The 18161-nt window shown below is 40.1% G+C and overlaps 2 protein-coding genes across 2 annotated transcripts in view; one reads left to right on the top strand and one right to left on the bottom strand.

Moving 5' to 3' along the window:
• rab35b (RAB35, member RAS oncogene family b) overlaps positions 1-18161 on the top strand; it is a 761740-nt gene that overhangs the window by 447099 nt on the left and 296480 nt on the right. The window lies entirely within an intron of this gene.
• The window catches only part of magi1a (membrane associated guanylate kinase, WW and PDZ domain containing 1a), a 99648-nt gene that overhangs the window by 72869 nt on the left and 8618 nt on the right, over positions 1-18161 (bottom strand). The gene's annotated exons all lie outside the window — the stretch shown is intronic.

Here is an 18161-nt window from a genome sequence, read left to right as displayed (position 1 = left end):
GCGATATGGAGGAGATTATGATGAGAAACGGTCAGAGATTAGGAGGAAACTGTGGCTTTACCAAACAGAAAGGCTCTAGTCAAACTGTGATGTTAACGAAACGCTATTGGCTGTTTTAAAAAAGGGGAGGAGCTTCTAACAGCTGGAGCCGTTTCAGGAGAAATTACGTCAAAACATTGAATAATGCTGCGCGTTTCAAGACTTTAAAAGTAATGCGTTACAACATTGCATTAGTCCCTAAAAAAGTAACTGATTGTATAACTTGATTACATTTATTGAAAGTAATGCATTGCTTTTGCTTTACTTTTTCTCAAAAGGTTACAACATTTGGAAAAATGTAAAGACTCTTTCCCTCAATGATTCAATGACAAACACATGTTTTTATTTGAAGCCTCAAGTTTCTTTCTAAAGCTGATTTGCTCTATTTTGATCTCTACTGTAGACATCAGTGTTTATATCTGAACTATAAACTTTTATCCAGTTCTTCTGTGATAATCTGAATGATTGAGACAGAAATAATGATCCTGCGTGTTTGTGAAGCGGTTTCATATCTATACATGACGACGGCTCTCTCTGGATCAGAATACAGATCTCAATCTTCCTGTGATCGGACGTGTCAAGAGTTTAATAGACAGAGCAGAATCACTGTCATTGAGGAATGAGATCACATGTGTTTGAATCGAGATCGCCATCTTTTACTATTAATTGTGCAGCTCTAGTGTAAATATAATATAGACTGATGTGTAAATTCCACACAATCATATTTTGATATCTTCACCTGAACAGTTCTTGCTGTTCTTACAACACATTCACATACTGTACATGCACTGGGGGAGTTAACACACACACACACACACACACACACACACACAAAATGTAATTGCAATGGGCCAGTTAACACACACACACACACACACACACACACACACACACACACACACACACACACACACACTGTACATGCCCTGGAGCAGTTAACACACACACACACACACTGTACATGCACTGGGCCAGGTAACACACACACACACACACACACTGTACATGCCCTGGAGCAGTTAACACACACACACACACACACTGTACATGCACTGGGCCAGGTAACACACACACACACACACACACACTGTACATGCGCTAGGCCAGGTCACACACACACACACACACACACACACACACACACACACACACACACTGTACATGCACTGGGCCAGGTAACACACACACACACACACACACACACACACACACACCGACATGGATAACATTTTGTATAGGCTTACTGTTTTGTATTGCATTGCTCATGCATTGCATTCTATTGTACTGCATCCCACTGAACTGCATTCTATGGTATTGTGCATGATATGTCTTTCATGTGAAATTATATTCTATATCAATGTTATAATGTTGTTAGTGTGCATATGGACAACCTTCTTGTAGTTGTGGCATTGAATAATAAAAATACTCTCTCTCTCACTCACTCACACAGTACATGTACTGTGCCAGGTCACACATGTTTGTTTTTGTGAAATGTGAGGACATTCCATAGGCGTAATGGTTTTTATACCGTACAAACCGTATTTTCTATCCCCTTACACTGCCCCTGCCCCTAAACCTAACCCTCACAGGAGACTGTGCAGTTCACTTTCTGTGGAAAAAAACTTGTTCTGTGTGATTTATAAGCATTTTGAAAAGTGAGGACACGGGGAACGTCCTCATATTTCACCCTCTTTTTGTAATACCTGTGTCATACCCATGTCATTATACACATTTATGTCCTGATATTTCACAAAAACATGCCCACACAGTACATGCACGGGCCAGGTCCCACACACACACACATACTGTATATGCACTGGGCCAGGTCTCACACACACACACACACACACACACACACACACATACTGTACATGCACTGGGCCAGGTCTCACACACACACACACACACACACACACACACACACACACACACACACACACACACACACACACACACACACACACACATTGTACATGCACTGGGCCAGGTCTCACTCACTCACACACACACACACACACACATCCTATACATGCACTGGGCCAGGTCTCACTCACACACACACACACACACACACAGACATCCTGTACATGCACTGGGCCAGGTCTCACTCACACACACACACACACACACACACACACACGCAGACACAGACATCCTGTACATGCACTGGGCCAGGTCTCACTCACACACACACACACACACACACACACATACTGTATATGCACTGGGCCAGGTCTCACACACACACACACACACACACACACACATACTGTACATGCACTGGGCCAGGTCTCACTCACACACACACACATCCTGTACATGCACTGGGCCAGGTCTCACTCTCTCTCACACACACACACACACACACATGTCTGGTGCGCTATCCTTCTGGGGACTCACCATAGGCGTAATGGTTTTTATACTGTACAAACCGTATTTTCTATCCCCTTACACTGCCCCTGCCCCTAAACCTAACCCTCACAGGAGACATTCTGCATTTTTACATTTTCATAAAAACTCATTCTAAATGATTTATAAGCTTTTGTGCCCGTGGGGACCTAAAGGTCCCCACGTTGACACGAGTCCCCATGACTCTGTCTACAGTCAGGTTGAAGTCCCCACCAGGCTAGAAAAACATGTACACATACTGTATATGCACTGGGCCAGGTCTCACACACACACACAGACACACACACACACAAACATACTGTACATGCACTGGGCCAGGTTTCACACACACACACACACACACACACACACACATACTGTACATGAACTGGGCCAGGTCACACACAGACACACACTCTCACACACACGCACACACACACACAGTCATATATCACACGCTCAATCCTATAAATAAACAAGGCTAATTGAAATGAGGCATGAGTATTTTAGACAAACGTGTGATTCCTCCCTTTATTGGGATATTTACAGTGGCCGTCTTTCCCCAGCACTCAAAGGTTTGCTGTGACCTCTGACCCAGCGTCTATCACAGGTGATCCAGTGGACATATGAGGACAATACAACACAAACTGCTGTAACTCAACACTCACAACAGAAACAAGCAAATAAAGTCACGCTCTCCTCAAACGCAGTCAAATATGATTCAATTGCATGAATCCTCGCACAATGAAAGTGTCCGCTTCTTTTTAAAAACATCAGAATCATATGGGGGAACACATTTAGACTGACGGGGCGGTCAGGAGCTGGAGAATGGCCCAAAACACCGGAGATCCGCTGCTCTTAATACTGATGATGACCTCTGTTACACTCACATTGTTTGTTACCAACAACAACAGCCGTGTCCACATTTGCATTGCTTCTCGTGTATGGAAAGTAGCTCAACGCATGAGCGGCGGCAAGATCCCACGAACAACTCATATGCACTCTTTATTAATACAGCAACTGTGGTTGTGAAGCAAATTTCATTCATAATGTTTCCCCCTTTAAATCAGTAAAAGATTTCGTACTAGTAGTGTTATTATTCCTCATAATCAGATCTTCTAAATCTCTAATCGCTCTTCTAAATGTGCAGTTTGTCATTAAAGCTAACATAATCATACTAAAAGCAACACAACTTCTAATTAGATTTAATAATAATTCAATTAGCTTTAAATGTTAGTCATTGTCCAAACTCCAGAGCCTCCCAATGAAAACTTGGTTAAATCCAACCTTTCCCAGAGTAACGGTCAGATCCCAGCACTTTCATTAGAAGTACACTCAAAAAATTACTTTTTGCCTCTTGTAAAGTAACACCATTTTTTGTACATTTTGTCACAACTTAATTTAACTGTGTTCAATCAACCTAATACATTTAAAACGGAAGATTACTTAATTAATTTGAGTTAAAACTACATGAATCATTTTAGTTGACATAACTAACTGGGCAGTGGATCTGTAGTTCCCAGCATGCTTTGCAAGGGACTGCATTAGGAGAGTAAATTTCGGGATTGAAGTGTTATTTTATGTGTTTTACAGTAAAGATGTTGTTAGTTAATGTTAGTGTTTAATATTCCGTTATTTTGGAGATTTAGAGGATTTTCTGCTGTGTGCTAATGTCTGGAGTGAGTGACACTCTTTTCTTATTTGTTCATTATATGCATTGTGCATGATGATGAACGAAATATAATTTTATATTATAATTGACCTATCGGTAAGCCCCGCCCCCCTTAGTTACTGTTGCTAACTCGGACAAACGAACGGAGTTGCTAACAGTCTTACAATGACAGCTGTCAGTGTGAAAACCTTATCCCACGTTGTTTTTGGACACAGAATGTAGACCCCCTCCGATTGATGGACACACTTTACTGATGGTTTATGAAGTTTAAAAAAATCACAGTAAAAGCTGAACAAACAAAGCATAAGAAGTGCGCATTAACATCTCATTCACAAACTCTCTCTCTCTCTCTGTTGCATTATCATTAACATACACAGCAAATTTTACAAAAACACACACACATATTACTAACAGTAAACAAACATATACAGACATTATGCCTTTTCAGGGGTGCTAATAAACTGTAAACTTTGTATCTGAAAATAACTCAAAGCTCTCCCTTTCACTGCCCGTATCGCTCTGTAGACCATAATACCCATCAAAATAGAAGTCCCTTCTTAGTAAGACAGATAATGCAGACCTTAAAGGTGCACTATGTAAAAAAAAAATTCAGTAAAATATCCAAAAACCCCTAGGCCAGTGTTATATATTTTCTTCAGTTGAGTACTTACAATATCCCAAATGTTTCCAACTATTTGTAAATCGTGAGAAAATTGCTCTTTTACCCAAGGAACCGGAACGTGTGAGGGAGTCGCCTGTCAATTGCTTCATATCTGCGTTCCCCTCGGTTTCCGGTTATATTGTGCAGAAATGCTTTACTCTCACTGCAGTGTAGGGCTGCCACTAACGACTATTTTGAAAAAATGTGAAAAGGTGCAAATTTGTAAACCAACATAACAAAAAAAGAGAATATCAGCAAATACGTTTTATATATAATAGTGTTGTCACGATACCAAAATGATGACTTCGATACGATACCAGACTAAAATACCTCAATACCGATAAGTTACTGAATCGATACCACGGCAAAAAACTGTACAAGTAATTGAATAATATGACAGAACTTACTATTCATTGTTTTAGGGTAAAAAAACTAAACTGGTGTCGCGATCTGTCTGAGTGAAAGGCGTGTGCGCGCGCTTCAGGTCAGTGTCCGGCAGCGCGAGCGAGCACGACCCGGCTGCGCCGCAATTTTCGGTCGCTTTCTTTTTCCTGAGCTGCGCGTATATATTTGACTGTTCTGCTGCCATTGTTTAGTGAACGGTGGAAGCAGAGCTCACACACACACACACGTCCTCACTCCTGCTGTCACACATCGACGCACATTAAGAAATACTGCTCTTATTAGAGTGCTGTAATTTTTAAAGTACCGGTACTAATACAATTTTATATTGTACCCAACTTACCCAGTCGACTAAAAATATTTTAGTCGACTATAATATGGACCAGTGTGCAGGCATTCGGAAGGTCTGCTAACATTAATATTACAGTAAAGAACAAACCTACAAAGAAATCTAATAAAGTAATGAAATGTTAAATAACACTGCATAGTTTTCACTGTATAAATTGATAGATTAATGCTTATAAAAGCTAAAGTTATTAATTCAAGAGATGTGAATATTTTCTCTTTGCCTTTTGTTCGATTCGAATGAATGGCTCAATCGTCAGCAGGTTTATTGGACGCTGCCCCTTTAAGACCGATCGAATGTAGAACTAATAATATCATATTCTCCTATTTCTCCAAACTATTTACGCCCATTTAAGATATAAACTGTTAAAATAACTACTCTCCAATCCGGTCATTCACACTGACACAGGCTATTTGTTGTTTATTTGATGGTTTAGACCATAGACCGTAAAAAAATATGGACGACGCGACTTCATTGACTTCCGCTGACCAAAGTTGAAGCTTTCATAGGCCCGCTCACGGCGCTGACATCTTGGGACCGAGTCTGCGCAGTAGCGATCTCGGGACCGGAGTTGCGCAGTAGAGAACAGGAAGTAGAGGCGCGATTATCAAAAGCCCGCCCACACTCTCGCAGATGCAGAACAATTCATTATGTTGGTGTGAAATAAACAGTTATGGAAGTGTAGAAATTAAAGCTAAAGCTCCAATCTCCTCCCAAAAATCCAGAAAAAAGTCAGTTAGTGCCTCAGTGACAACTTCACTCAGAGAAGCCGTCAATCTCAGCTGTCAATCATGACGTCACACCCCTCGTTTTTATAGCATCAAATAACTCACTAAAACTAAACTTATTTAAAAAAACGAACACTTGAAATGAAATTATTGTAATAAAAACTGCCTAAAATGACAGAAACCGTCTTTAGGAAACAATTATTTGAAGTGTAATTAAATTGTTTAGTGTGTCTCGCGCCCATTCTAATACATGGAGAGGCGGGGTTTAGGAGCTATACTGGGACCGGCCACCGGGGGGCGATCGAGGCGCGAAAGCTTCAATTTCTGACTGAAGCACTACAGGCTTGGTTTAGACGCGCACACAAAGCCTAAAATATTAAGTGCAAGTCGGTCCATTTCGCAGCACACACACATAAGCCGCCTTGAAGTTGGAAACAGCGTCTCTTGCGCGGATTACTGTGCATTTAATAGCTCTTTATTATCAAACACATCCCGCAGTTTAGCAACAGTAGAGACTGCAGTTTACAACAATCACTGAATCTGACATTTAGTTTAGGTTTAGGGAGAAATGACAGCGCAAGGCTGTGAAGGGAAGGAAGGATGTCGCGCTCGACTGAACACGGAATAGTTTTACCTCATACCATCTTTTTATAATTCTTGGAAGCCGAAATCGAAAATAAAATTAGATTAATATTACAGCACATCCCTAGGGTTTAAGCAGACTAAACTTTTGTGTAGTTCTCTTGGCCATCCTCACTCATTAAGCTGACTGTGGTGTTGTGTTCGGATTGTGTTCCACGTGAGAGAGCGTGCTCGCTCTTTCTCTCTTCTGGATTGCGAATGGCAAAAATGCATCACGGACAAATGGTTTAATATTATCTCATATAGAAACGGCTGGCAAAGATAGAATTTGCCAGACATAACGTCTATCAATTATAATTAGTAAGTGTATTTTCTTAATTTTCAAATTTACTGGTTGCACATGTGCGACTGGATGTAAAATTCAGTGGCACACTCTCAAATTTTTGTCGCAAAATGCGACCATTTAGTAGCACTCTGGAGCCCTGCAGTAACGTTAATAATCACATGTCCCGATCCTATCCCGATTCTTTTCCACCGGCTGTGAGGTGAAGACCACATGTCCCAAGATTCTGCGCTCAAACTTGGCGTCATCAAACTACACCTTTGATTTGAATAGGCGACCTCTAGCGGATGGAAAAGTTACATAGTGCAGCCTTAAACATATGTAAACTTAGGGCTGTGCAATTAATTTAATTTCGATTTCGATTTTGGCTCCCAACAATCACCAAAATAGTACAATCGAGAAAAAACGATTATTTTGCCATGTTCAGTTTTGCAAGAACACTCTTATTTTGTCTTGCGTTCTGAATGAAACGCGCACGTTGCACATCCGCCCCTCCCGAAGCCACAAACTCTCTCAGGTCGTGACTCGTGTGCATATCATCCGCTGGAATTTAAAAACTCGGCGCGAGTAAAGATGGCAGAAGGAGGGCAGTTACAGCAGCGTTTGGTGAGCAAAAAAGGCAAAACCAACTCCGTTGTCTGGAAACAGTTTGGCTTCGAGGAATCAGACGACGAGCAGAAACATGCTACGTCCAAGATTTGCTACATGGTAGTGGCTGCAACGGAAGGGAACACCACGAATTTGTTTAACCACTTGAAAATTAAACAGAGTGACCTATGACAATCTAATAAAGAAACAAAAACTGACCAGAGCAGGGGTGCCGTGTAAAAGTCCTTTAAATTATTTTTTCCCTTCATATTTTTCAAATAATTCTCTCTTTGTGAACTTTGTTCAATGCATGCGAGTGCTGCCGTATGTTTGAATATGACCAGTCATTTTCGCCGTCATCACCTGGGTGTAGTGCCAGAAAACGCAAATATTGAGTTCTCTTTCAAGTCTTGCTCTTGAACGGACAAACTCACACAAAACGTATGTCAACGTCCATCTTGATGAGTATCCTAGCAGACATAGTCTGTATATGCCTTAAGTAAACTTTATACAGTCGAGAAAGACGACGCATATCCGAGCATTAGGTCTTAAATGGGCAGTAGCCTTTACTGCTGTCTGTTAAATGTCCAACAACAAAAGACAAGGACATCACTCCCCGCTCTTGATTGAATAGCTTTTGTAAGTTTAATAGGATTAATCTTTAATTTATGCACTCAAATATGCAATGTTATTTTACATACCTGAAAACTAATGTTAGACGTACCTGAAAAGCATATCTAGCCGAACCATATTGTTGATCTTATGTATTTGTGGTTATCATTTTTACTTGAATACTTTTATACTTTGATTTGAAATATATGTTATATTATTTATTTTAATAGTTCAAAAAGTACAACAAATGTTACAATTTCAATTGAATTGTTGAATGGTGTCTTTTTAATAAATGCAACACATTCCCAAAGTCATGTGAAATAATCGTGTTACATAATCGTGATTTCAATATTGACCAAAATAATCGTGATTATGATTTTTCCCATAATCGAGCAGCCCTATGTAAACTCACAAACATTTCAAAAATGTAAACAAAAACAAATTAGAAAATTAAGTCTGTACACAGAAGGACCACCTCTCGTCGAGGAGCATTCAAGTGGGACTTAAATATGCCATGGAGGGACATATAAAAGATTTTTTAATAAATATGGTGGGAGATTAATTAGGAAGCGATGGTTTACACTTGGTTAAACACTGTTTGTGTACCGCAGGGGGTAAGATTAAATTAATTTACATTTAACCATCTTAATATGGAGAGATGCACTGAAATGTAGACCTTCGTTTGTGTGTTTTTGACCTACACTGCTAACATGACATGAGAACAGTTAGTTATTTCGGTTTGTATGTTAGGAGGGACTCACTAACTTTAATCGTAACTTCATGAGGGTATGACAACCAGAAAATCCTCTCAGGATACCTGGAATCAGTGTCGCAGTGTCCCAGGCACATCGTTTTAGCATTGTTGTAGCATAAACGTACAGTTACACACAAACTGACCAGCAAACGCAACTTTCGAACCACGACTTCAAAACCGTACGTACCGAATCGTCAGTTTTGTGTACCACCCCTAGTGTTAACATGTTTAGTCTTACATGTCAGTTCACAACAACACACTTGTGCAGAAAAGCCATTAGGATCAGAAGAGGCATTAAAGCGCACACACATACACACACAATGGCGACTACCATGCTTCCCAGTGTGGTTTCCTGAGAAATGCTCTTTTGTTTGGAGCATCTGGTCCTGACCTCGGCTGTTTGTGACATCACTCACGCCCCTCCCTCCCTCTTCACAGGCTCCGCCCCTCCCTAACCTCAGGCCTCTTGCTCTCATGGCTGTGTTTCTCTCTCTCTCTTGGCCTGAGACCGGCGGATCTCTCAGTGTGTCTCTCGCGCTGCAGCTGCCGCTCCGACTGTGAAAAGAGTCTCTGTGCAGCACCGGCCTGTCCACAATGCCCAGATGAATGGGATAAGCTCTGAGTGTGCGTGTGTGTGTGTGTGTGTGTGTGTGTGTGAGAGAGATTGAAAGCAGAGAACCAAGAGCCATCTGTCCTTTATGAGCTCGTCGTGGAAGACATTCAGCTCGAGTTGCTCCTCGTCTCTGCCCGGATCACACACCATGTCAAAATATTGAACCTGGACACCATCTCTGTGATATCATTTTCCACTAGACTCATCTCACGAGCACCGAGACGATCACAACCTATTGATCTCCGATTGATACATGGGTCTCAATAAACACACACACACACACACACTGACAAAAACATCTCCATGTGCAGGAAACACTTCACAGTCTTACACACCGTCTCCAGATTCCAGCAACAGCTCAATCACAAATCACAGCCAATCAGAGGAGCCTGTGGGCGGAGTCTCAAATCACACTGCACTCACTACCGAAAGGATCAGATTCATAAATACCAGTCATTTTTTAAGGTCTCGGCTATAAATTATATTCAAACTCATATTACATTATTTTAGTATTAAATAAAGCACATAATAAGTACCTGAGATTATCGCTGTCATATTTCAGAGCTACACAATTCTGGATACATTTGTTATTCTGATTCGGAGCGATTCTGAACAGAGATGACATCTCATTTATAGAGGTTCTGGAGAAATGTTAATAGATGAAGACTATTTAAAGGATATCTAAGTCATTTTGTTTTAAAAATTGAATTGAATGAATGATTTAAAGTATAAACCGCATTTGGTAGCAATAATCAAGATGGATTATTCCGAAAGAAAAAAGACATCATATAGAGATGTACGCTTAGTTTAAAGGATCTGCGACAAAATGGTTACATAATTTAAAGGGAGAGTTTGATCCAATGTCCCAATGAGATTAGAGAGATCACACAAATCTGTCGTGTGACTTTACATCGAGCACACGGGTCACATGGGCTACCGCTCATTTCCTTAAAGACAATCATATGAATTCCACATAAACCATATTTCCCTAATGCTAACCCGCATGTGAAGTGATTCATCTGATTATGACTCTGTATGCATCTGTTGAACATCAGTGTTTGTACACGAGCTGATGAGAATAAAGTGCTGATTCTTATGAATTATTCTCATCACAGCCATATTTTATTTACTAAACAGTCTAAACAGAAAGTTCAGCTTCCCCAAACATACCACAAATCTTCATTTTGTTGCGTCTTCTTTTGTGTGTCCTTCATAGTCAAATATGACTAGAAAAACAACACTGCTAGATTACCCATAATGCATCAGAGAAAGATCTAAAAGGAGGAATATCTGCATGAGGTGAAGCTGAAGAGTGAATGAACACCTACAGGGTTTCTGCAGGTTTAGCGAAGGTACATTTAAGACCTTTTTAAGACCATTAAAGAGAATTTAAGGGATAAATTTGAAGGGAACAACACATCGATACATTCTTTAAATGGTTGCATTAGAGACTCTTCAAAGTTTGACAATACAATTTCCAACAGATCTCCACAACTTTTTAATACATTTTACAAAACAGCTTCAAGTTTGAGAAAATAAATCTTGTGAAAGTGCAAACAGAGCAAATATATGCCAATGTGTTCATAAAATTCAACTTAATTCAAATGTTAGTAATTTTCATACCCAATGACAGATATTTGTAGCCTGACAAGCCAGACCCACATCAAGATGTTGGGTCTGGAAACTCACCATTGACAGGGCTCCATCCGAGGGGCGGGATAAACGGTTGTCTTTCAAATTCCCTCTGCACGCAATTGGACAGCGCCATGAGTGCCACAACCAACCAGAGCGAAGAAGTGAAGCCAAGCTAACGTTAGTTGATAGACTTTCGTCGTATCCGGTAGGCAAAACTTCGAACACATCTTCCTTTCTTAAGAATAACTTCAGTGCCGTTCTTTGTTCTTTTCTCAAAAAAAAACCTTAACTCCAAGTCTTTCAGAGTCGCGGCCGAAGCTGATTCAAAAGACCGCTGTTCTCCAGCTTCTTTGTTTACGAGTAGCACGCAGAACCTCCGCAACTCTGCCGTGACGTGCCGTCATTATGTTAAGCCCGCTCACCGACTCTACACACGCTGTGATTGGCCTGACCAGAGTTTGGTTTTTCCAGCTCTCAGGTCTATTGAGATTTGCTAGACTACACTCGCGGCAAAATACATTTTCTGCCGCTAGGGTGCGTCTAGATTTCTAGGCTAGGATATTTGTTCTTGTTTTAAGCATAAACTCTAGCCTGGATGCCAGCCGAACTTAGCCCTGCCCACAACATTTGGGAAGTTCGGTCTGGACTTGATCCGTTGTGGAGCAACTATGCTTGAACCAGAGTTGTTCGGACCAATCAAGTTGTCAGGGTGGGCTTTATACGATGATGAACAGATGATCAACAGTAACGTAATCATCCACGTCACCAAAGAGCACTTGGGTTGAATTCGATCTAATCCTAAACGGAGAACTTGTTCGTATAAGCATTCACCTTTACTATTTCGCTCAAAAATGTCTGTCCCTCCATTGACAGTCTAAGCAACTTCTACTGACGCTTCAGAAAGTTCATAAAGAGATCGCAAAACTGATCCATACGGATCAAGCCGATTATTCCAGATGTTCTGAAGAGACTCGATGGCTTAATATGATGAAGGAAAGTCTTACGGGTTTGGAACGACATTAGGGCCAGTAAATGATCACAGGATTCTCATTTTTGGGTGAACTATCCCTTTATGTCCCTTTCATCCAAAATCGGACAAATTCCGTGTCATTCCTCATCATACAGCAAATTCAATTTTTATGAATGAATTCTGCGATTCTGTTCATGTTTTACGCATCACAGAACTCGTAGGGCCCTAATTTAATACAATGATATTGAACTTAAGACTTTCTGAACCAATTTAAGAGTTTTTTAAAGGTCCTGTTCTTCGTGATCCCATTTTTCAAACTTTAGTTAGTGTGTAATGTTGCTGTTAGAGCATAAATAACGCCTGTAAAATTATAAAGCTCAAAGTTCAATGCCAAGCGAGATATTTTATTTAACAGAAGTTCCCTTTCAAAGCCTACAGCGAACGGCCGGGTTGGACTACATCCTGGTAATTCCTGCTTTAATTACGTCAGTAGAGCAGTTTGTTGACTAACCTCCGCCCACAAGAATACGCGAAAAAGGGGGCGTGGTCTTGTTGCTCCCTCGTGGAGAAGAGGGAGTGTTGCGTTCGGTCCGGTTCGGTTGCGTTTGTCGCCATCAGACGCTGTTATTTTCATCCCGGAGTCAAATCACCTTTGTTTGGCCTTCAGGGGCTGTAGTTTGAGTGCGTTCATCTCCCCGTTATGGTAAGAGGCGTGACCTTCTCGGGCAACGTGGGCTAAGCTGCTGTCGAATCACAACACGGGAATCGCTGGCACAATCAGAACTCGATACGTATTTCTGAAGGAGGGACTTCATAGAACGAGGAAATTCTCAGGCCGTTTTTAGGACAGTGAAAACAGCAGTATACAGATAAGTAAATTGTGTGAAAAATACTGTGTTTTTTTACACATGAAACATTAACACATGTTATATTGCACACTGTAAACACAATCAAAGCTTCAAAAAAAACACGAAAAACGGGACCTTTAAGACCCATGGAAACCCGAACCAGTCAACTATATGACACATAATCACACAACATAAACGCAAAACTAAGCACGTGCTAGCTAGATAGCGTTAACGTTGTGGATGCGCTCTTCTTTCAGCACACTGAAACCACAACAAGATGGAGACCCTCCGTCAGTCTCTTCCATTGTAGAAAAGTGAAGCGTCCGTGTGCCAATATGGCGCTGACAGTGGAGCCGCGGTATCAAGCACCGCCCACACTCCCGCAGAATCAGTTAGCACAACAACTCATGATGTCTGTGTGAAATAAACACTTATGGAAATGTAGAAATTAAAGTTAACACTCCAATCTCAAATCTCAGCTGTCAATCATGGTGTCACACCGCCGTTTTTATAGCATCAAATAACTAACTAAAAAAACGTATTTAAAGAACAAACACTTGAATTTACATTAGCATGATTAAAAATGTAGGTTCAAATCTAATTTGATTGTTTAGCTCATCCCATTAGATTACATGGAGAGGGTGGGGTTTATGAGCTACACTGGGTCCAGCCACCAGGGGGCGATTGAGACGATTTAGCTTCACTTTTCAGGACATGTGCGGCACACTCTGCAACTTTTCTAAGCCATGACGAGAGATTTTTTGAGATTAAGATATAGGCCTACTTTTAAAAAAATATTACAAGAAAAAGTAATACTGCTGGATTATTAATAATATCATCAATATCTAAACGGAGTATGACTGTCTCAAATAACCCAATCATGTGAAGCGCTTTGCCAGCAGGCTAATAAATGCATTCTGTGTGAGATTAATCAGATATATACAACATAAAAGTCATATTACAACTTACATCTGCACTAAAGGACGTGCATGGCCGTGCTTGTCTGAATGCATCACTAGTGTGTGTGTGCTCTTCTCACAACAACAACACTGACACACAGCAACAACAGCACAAAGAATCACAACACACAACGTTCGCATTATAATGTTATACAGGGGCTAAAGGCACACCATCAGAACAAATGTGCTCTCACAGCTCCAAGTGTATGATTGCAGAAAAAGTATGTTTGTATTGAACATTGATGGAGCAACAGATGTGTGTCTGTGTAAATAAATCATAAAAGTGGTTTGTTTTGTTTAAAAATCGTATAAATGTATGAGGTGATTTATCTCTAATGTGGACAACCCAACGTAATATTTGATATTTACCATCTGAGTATAACCAAAAAACATTTGTCTCAAAATATGAAAATCATTTTAGCGATTCTCATTTGCTACTGAAATCTACAACATTTTAAAAATCCTCAAATATTAGATCAAATTAGCACAGAATCAACTGCCCGCGATCACGTCAAGGCCAGGGATGCAGCGATTATAGATTTTGATGGTACGATTATAGTCTGAGAAATGATCACAATTATTATGCATTCATTAATTTCACAACAATGTATAAAATCACATGAACGCTCTTTAGATTTTAAACTTAAAGTGTTATTTTTTGCTGCCTTTTGAACCAGAAATAACACAGTAACCAAATAATACAGCACAAAATAATAATAAAGACAAAAGTCAATCTCTCCATTTGGAATTAAAGAGAGGTGACCTCTAAACATGCCGGTGTGAGGGGAATAAACTCAACTGTCATCCATACGCATTCATTTTAATAATCTTTTTAAAAATTCATCTAATTTTACATGTGGCCTGAGAAAGTCATGTCTATTATTTTGGTTTGTTTGTTAAAGTTTTAGTAGAAATTATTTCTCATGCAGTGTTCTTAACAGGGCCGGCGATTTGTCCCCCCTCCACCCCCGAAACATGATTGATTTTAACCCATTGCCACATACGAACACACCGGTGTGATTAGAAGGTTTAATTCGTCACTGCTAAATTTAATCGTGCTTTCGCGCTTTGGCTGACGCTGAGCCAGAGACGGATGCGCTCGGTAGCGTTGGGTACCGATTCACATTAAATCAATCGGTACCAAATTCCGGTACCTGAGAACGCATCTGGTGATATAGACTAGTGTCTGTAATATTAAACCGCAAAAAGACTATTTAAATACGAATCCTGCGTGTCTCTGTGCGAATGAATGCCATAGACGCGCGGTTTACCACAGACACACACTCACTATCGCGTTCACTATCACTATGGCGGTCGCGTGTTTCCATCTCTGACATCTCATATGAGGACATGAACTCACGAACGTCATCTCCAGAGCCACAGAGAGTCACTTTATGAGCATTTTACCGTTTCATTTGAGAAAAACGACGTCATGTCATAAACACACAGAAACTCTAAGGTCTTCACGGCAACCCGTCAAAATAAAAGTCTGGCTTATCTTGACAAATACATCACTGTTGTACAGTAGAATTTAGATACGTCTCAATTAATAATACTAACACTAATGTAACAATAATAATCAAAACTTTATTTTTTAAGTAATATATTACCATATTTCTGTTTTAATGTTTTAATTTTAACAGTATAAAGCTCAGTTGTGCAGCACTTTGTTTGACAAAAAAAGTTGAATAAAATTAAAAGATAAATTAAATGAATTTATTATGTCTTTATTTGATTACCAGAAAATACACAACACATCATTTGTGGGAAATCTATTCATAAAAATAAAAAATAATATGGATGTTTTTTTTTAATTAAATTTATGTAGCCTACTATTTCTTAGTAAATATTAGAGTATACAAACATCACAGACAATGGCAGACAGCGACCAGGGCAACTCTGGCATAATGTCAATAACACTTCTATAAATGACTTACAGGTTATTTATAGTTATTGATGTAATCATCCCTAAAGTACCGAAAAAAGGTACCGCTGGGTATCGATACCGGTTAAAATGTGAATGGTACCCAACCCTAACACTCGGTGCTTTTCATAAATCACAACTATTCAGAAACTCTTTAAACCACATAGGGCCATATCATACACCTGGCGCAATGTGACTCCAGGTGCAACGCAAGTGTCTTTTGCTAGTTTCAACCCGACGCAGTTCTCATGTTCATGTTCAGCTCCACGTTGTTTAAATATCAAATGCACTGGCGCATCTGATCGCCCATGGGCATCTGGTCTGAAAACCAGGTGTGTTCAGGAGCATTGTTGGCGCGTAGCTATTTTGAGGAACTGAAAACGAATGCGCAATTGACCAAAACAAACCTGCTCTGAAGTCAATAGCGCAGTATTTTTTGTGTTATTTAAAGGGTGTGTTAGTAATATGAGCCTATAGGCGGTACACAACACGCACACACTCTGATTATTACACACACAGGGACGCGCAGCAGCACACACACATGTTTAACTATAACTATTAAAAATAAAAGGATTCCTCTCTGGAGAAGCGTTCAGTCTTCCCGCTCCCATGTAAATAGTGAATCCTCCATGGTGCAAGCGCAACTAGCTTTTAAAGGGAATGGGAGATGAGACTCTGATTGGTTTATTGCACATTACGCCCAAAACACACCCATGACTCATTAAAGGGGCTATATGCAACTTTTTGCCCAAAATAAACGTAACAATAGCCTTTTTATTTTACCATTTATGACTCAAACATCTCCTGATGAGCATACTGACACCTTGTCCACTCACAGTGGGTGCATCTATAAGCCTGTATCCTATTTTTCCTATTTTCTGGCGGGTCGTTTTTTCCCGCGCTGTCTGCGGATGTGACGTCACCACCGCTGCGAGAGCGAGCAGAAAATAAGAGCAGTTCTGTTTTTTGGCCACAGGTGTCAGTCGCGAGTTTAAATTTCAGAAAAACGCATATAGCCCCTTTAAGAGACTAGGGACAACTCTTTTGGACCATGCGTCGGGCGCGCCAACCGTTTTTCCAGTCGTTAAACTAGCAAAAGTGAATTCGCCCTTAGTGCACATGCACCATGAGCTCAGATCGGTGAAATAGAGCCCATAATGTTTATTTGAGGTTTCAGATATTTAAATAGATATTTAAATTAAGTTTTAGCCTATATAAAAAAGACATGTACAGTTTGATAAGTTTAAATTCCATACACTGATGTCTATGGAAGCTGCAATAATCCTTTCAATTACAATTTGAAGAAATGTTTTATTCATATCAGATACACACTGTGAAACAAAGTTTGTTCTTCTCCCATGTTCACTAGCCACTTCTATGTATTTCAGGGAAAATGTATTAATTTATGCAATGTAAACAGATCCTCTGAATTGCAGACTCATGGTGCGTTATATCAACTAACATCATTATAAAGGTGTTCAAACGATAAAACATATTCACTTCCACATATTTGACAATCGGAATATCATAATCCATGTTAACAAGTTTGTAAATATGAATAAAAATGTGATGAATAAAAAAGGAAGAATTCAATAAACGCGATACTTATCAGTATTGTGACTGCATGACGCATCGGAATGGAATTAATACGTTCTAAAATAACGGATGCTTTAAAAAACCTCACGCTGGGGGCTCAGATATAGACGGTCGACTTCAGGCGTTTCTTTGGTAGAAAATAAAGTGTTGCTGTTTGGTCCCTCTGCCACAGTTAATCCAGTGAGTACAGTAGTAGCCTCCATGTCTCTGATAAGCATGGCACTTTAAGCTGGTGTAACTTTGTTTCCGTTTTATGCAGAAGAAACACTTGGTGTAGCAGAGCCTTACGGTTACAGGGCTCCAGACTGCGATCCAATGGTGGCATTTTGAAACCTTTTTTCCTGCTGTGGAGACTAAAGCCCAGGATACACTACACAATTTTCACCTGTCCCAGATTTCTACCGATAGATAGTAAAAAAATATGGACGACGTGTCTTCACTACCTTCCACTGAAGCCGCCAGCATCCGAATATGGCGCTGACATCAGATTTGGGACAGAGT

The sequence above is a fragment of the Gobio gobio genome, assembly GCF_949357685.1.
Source record: "Gobio gobio genome assembly, chromosome: 10".
In the NCBI taxonomy this organism is placed as follows: domain Eukaryota; kingdom Metazoa; phylum Chordata; class Actinopteri; order Cypriniformes; family Gobionidae; genus Gobio; species Gobio gobio.
Note: the sequence above shows the minus strand (reverse complement) of the source record. Positions and strands in the feature narration are given on the sequence as shown.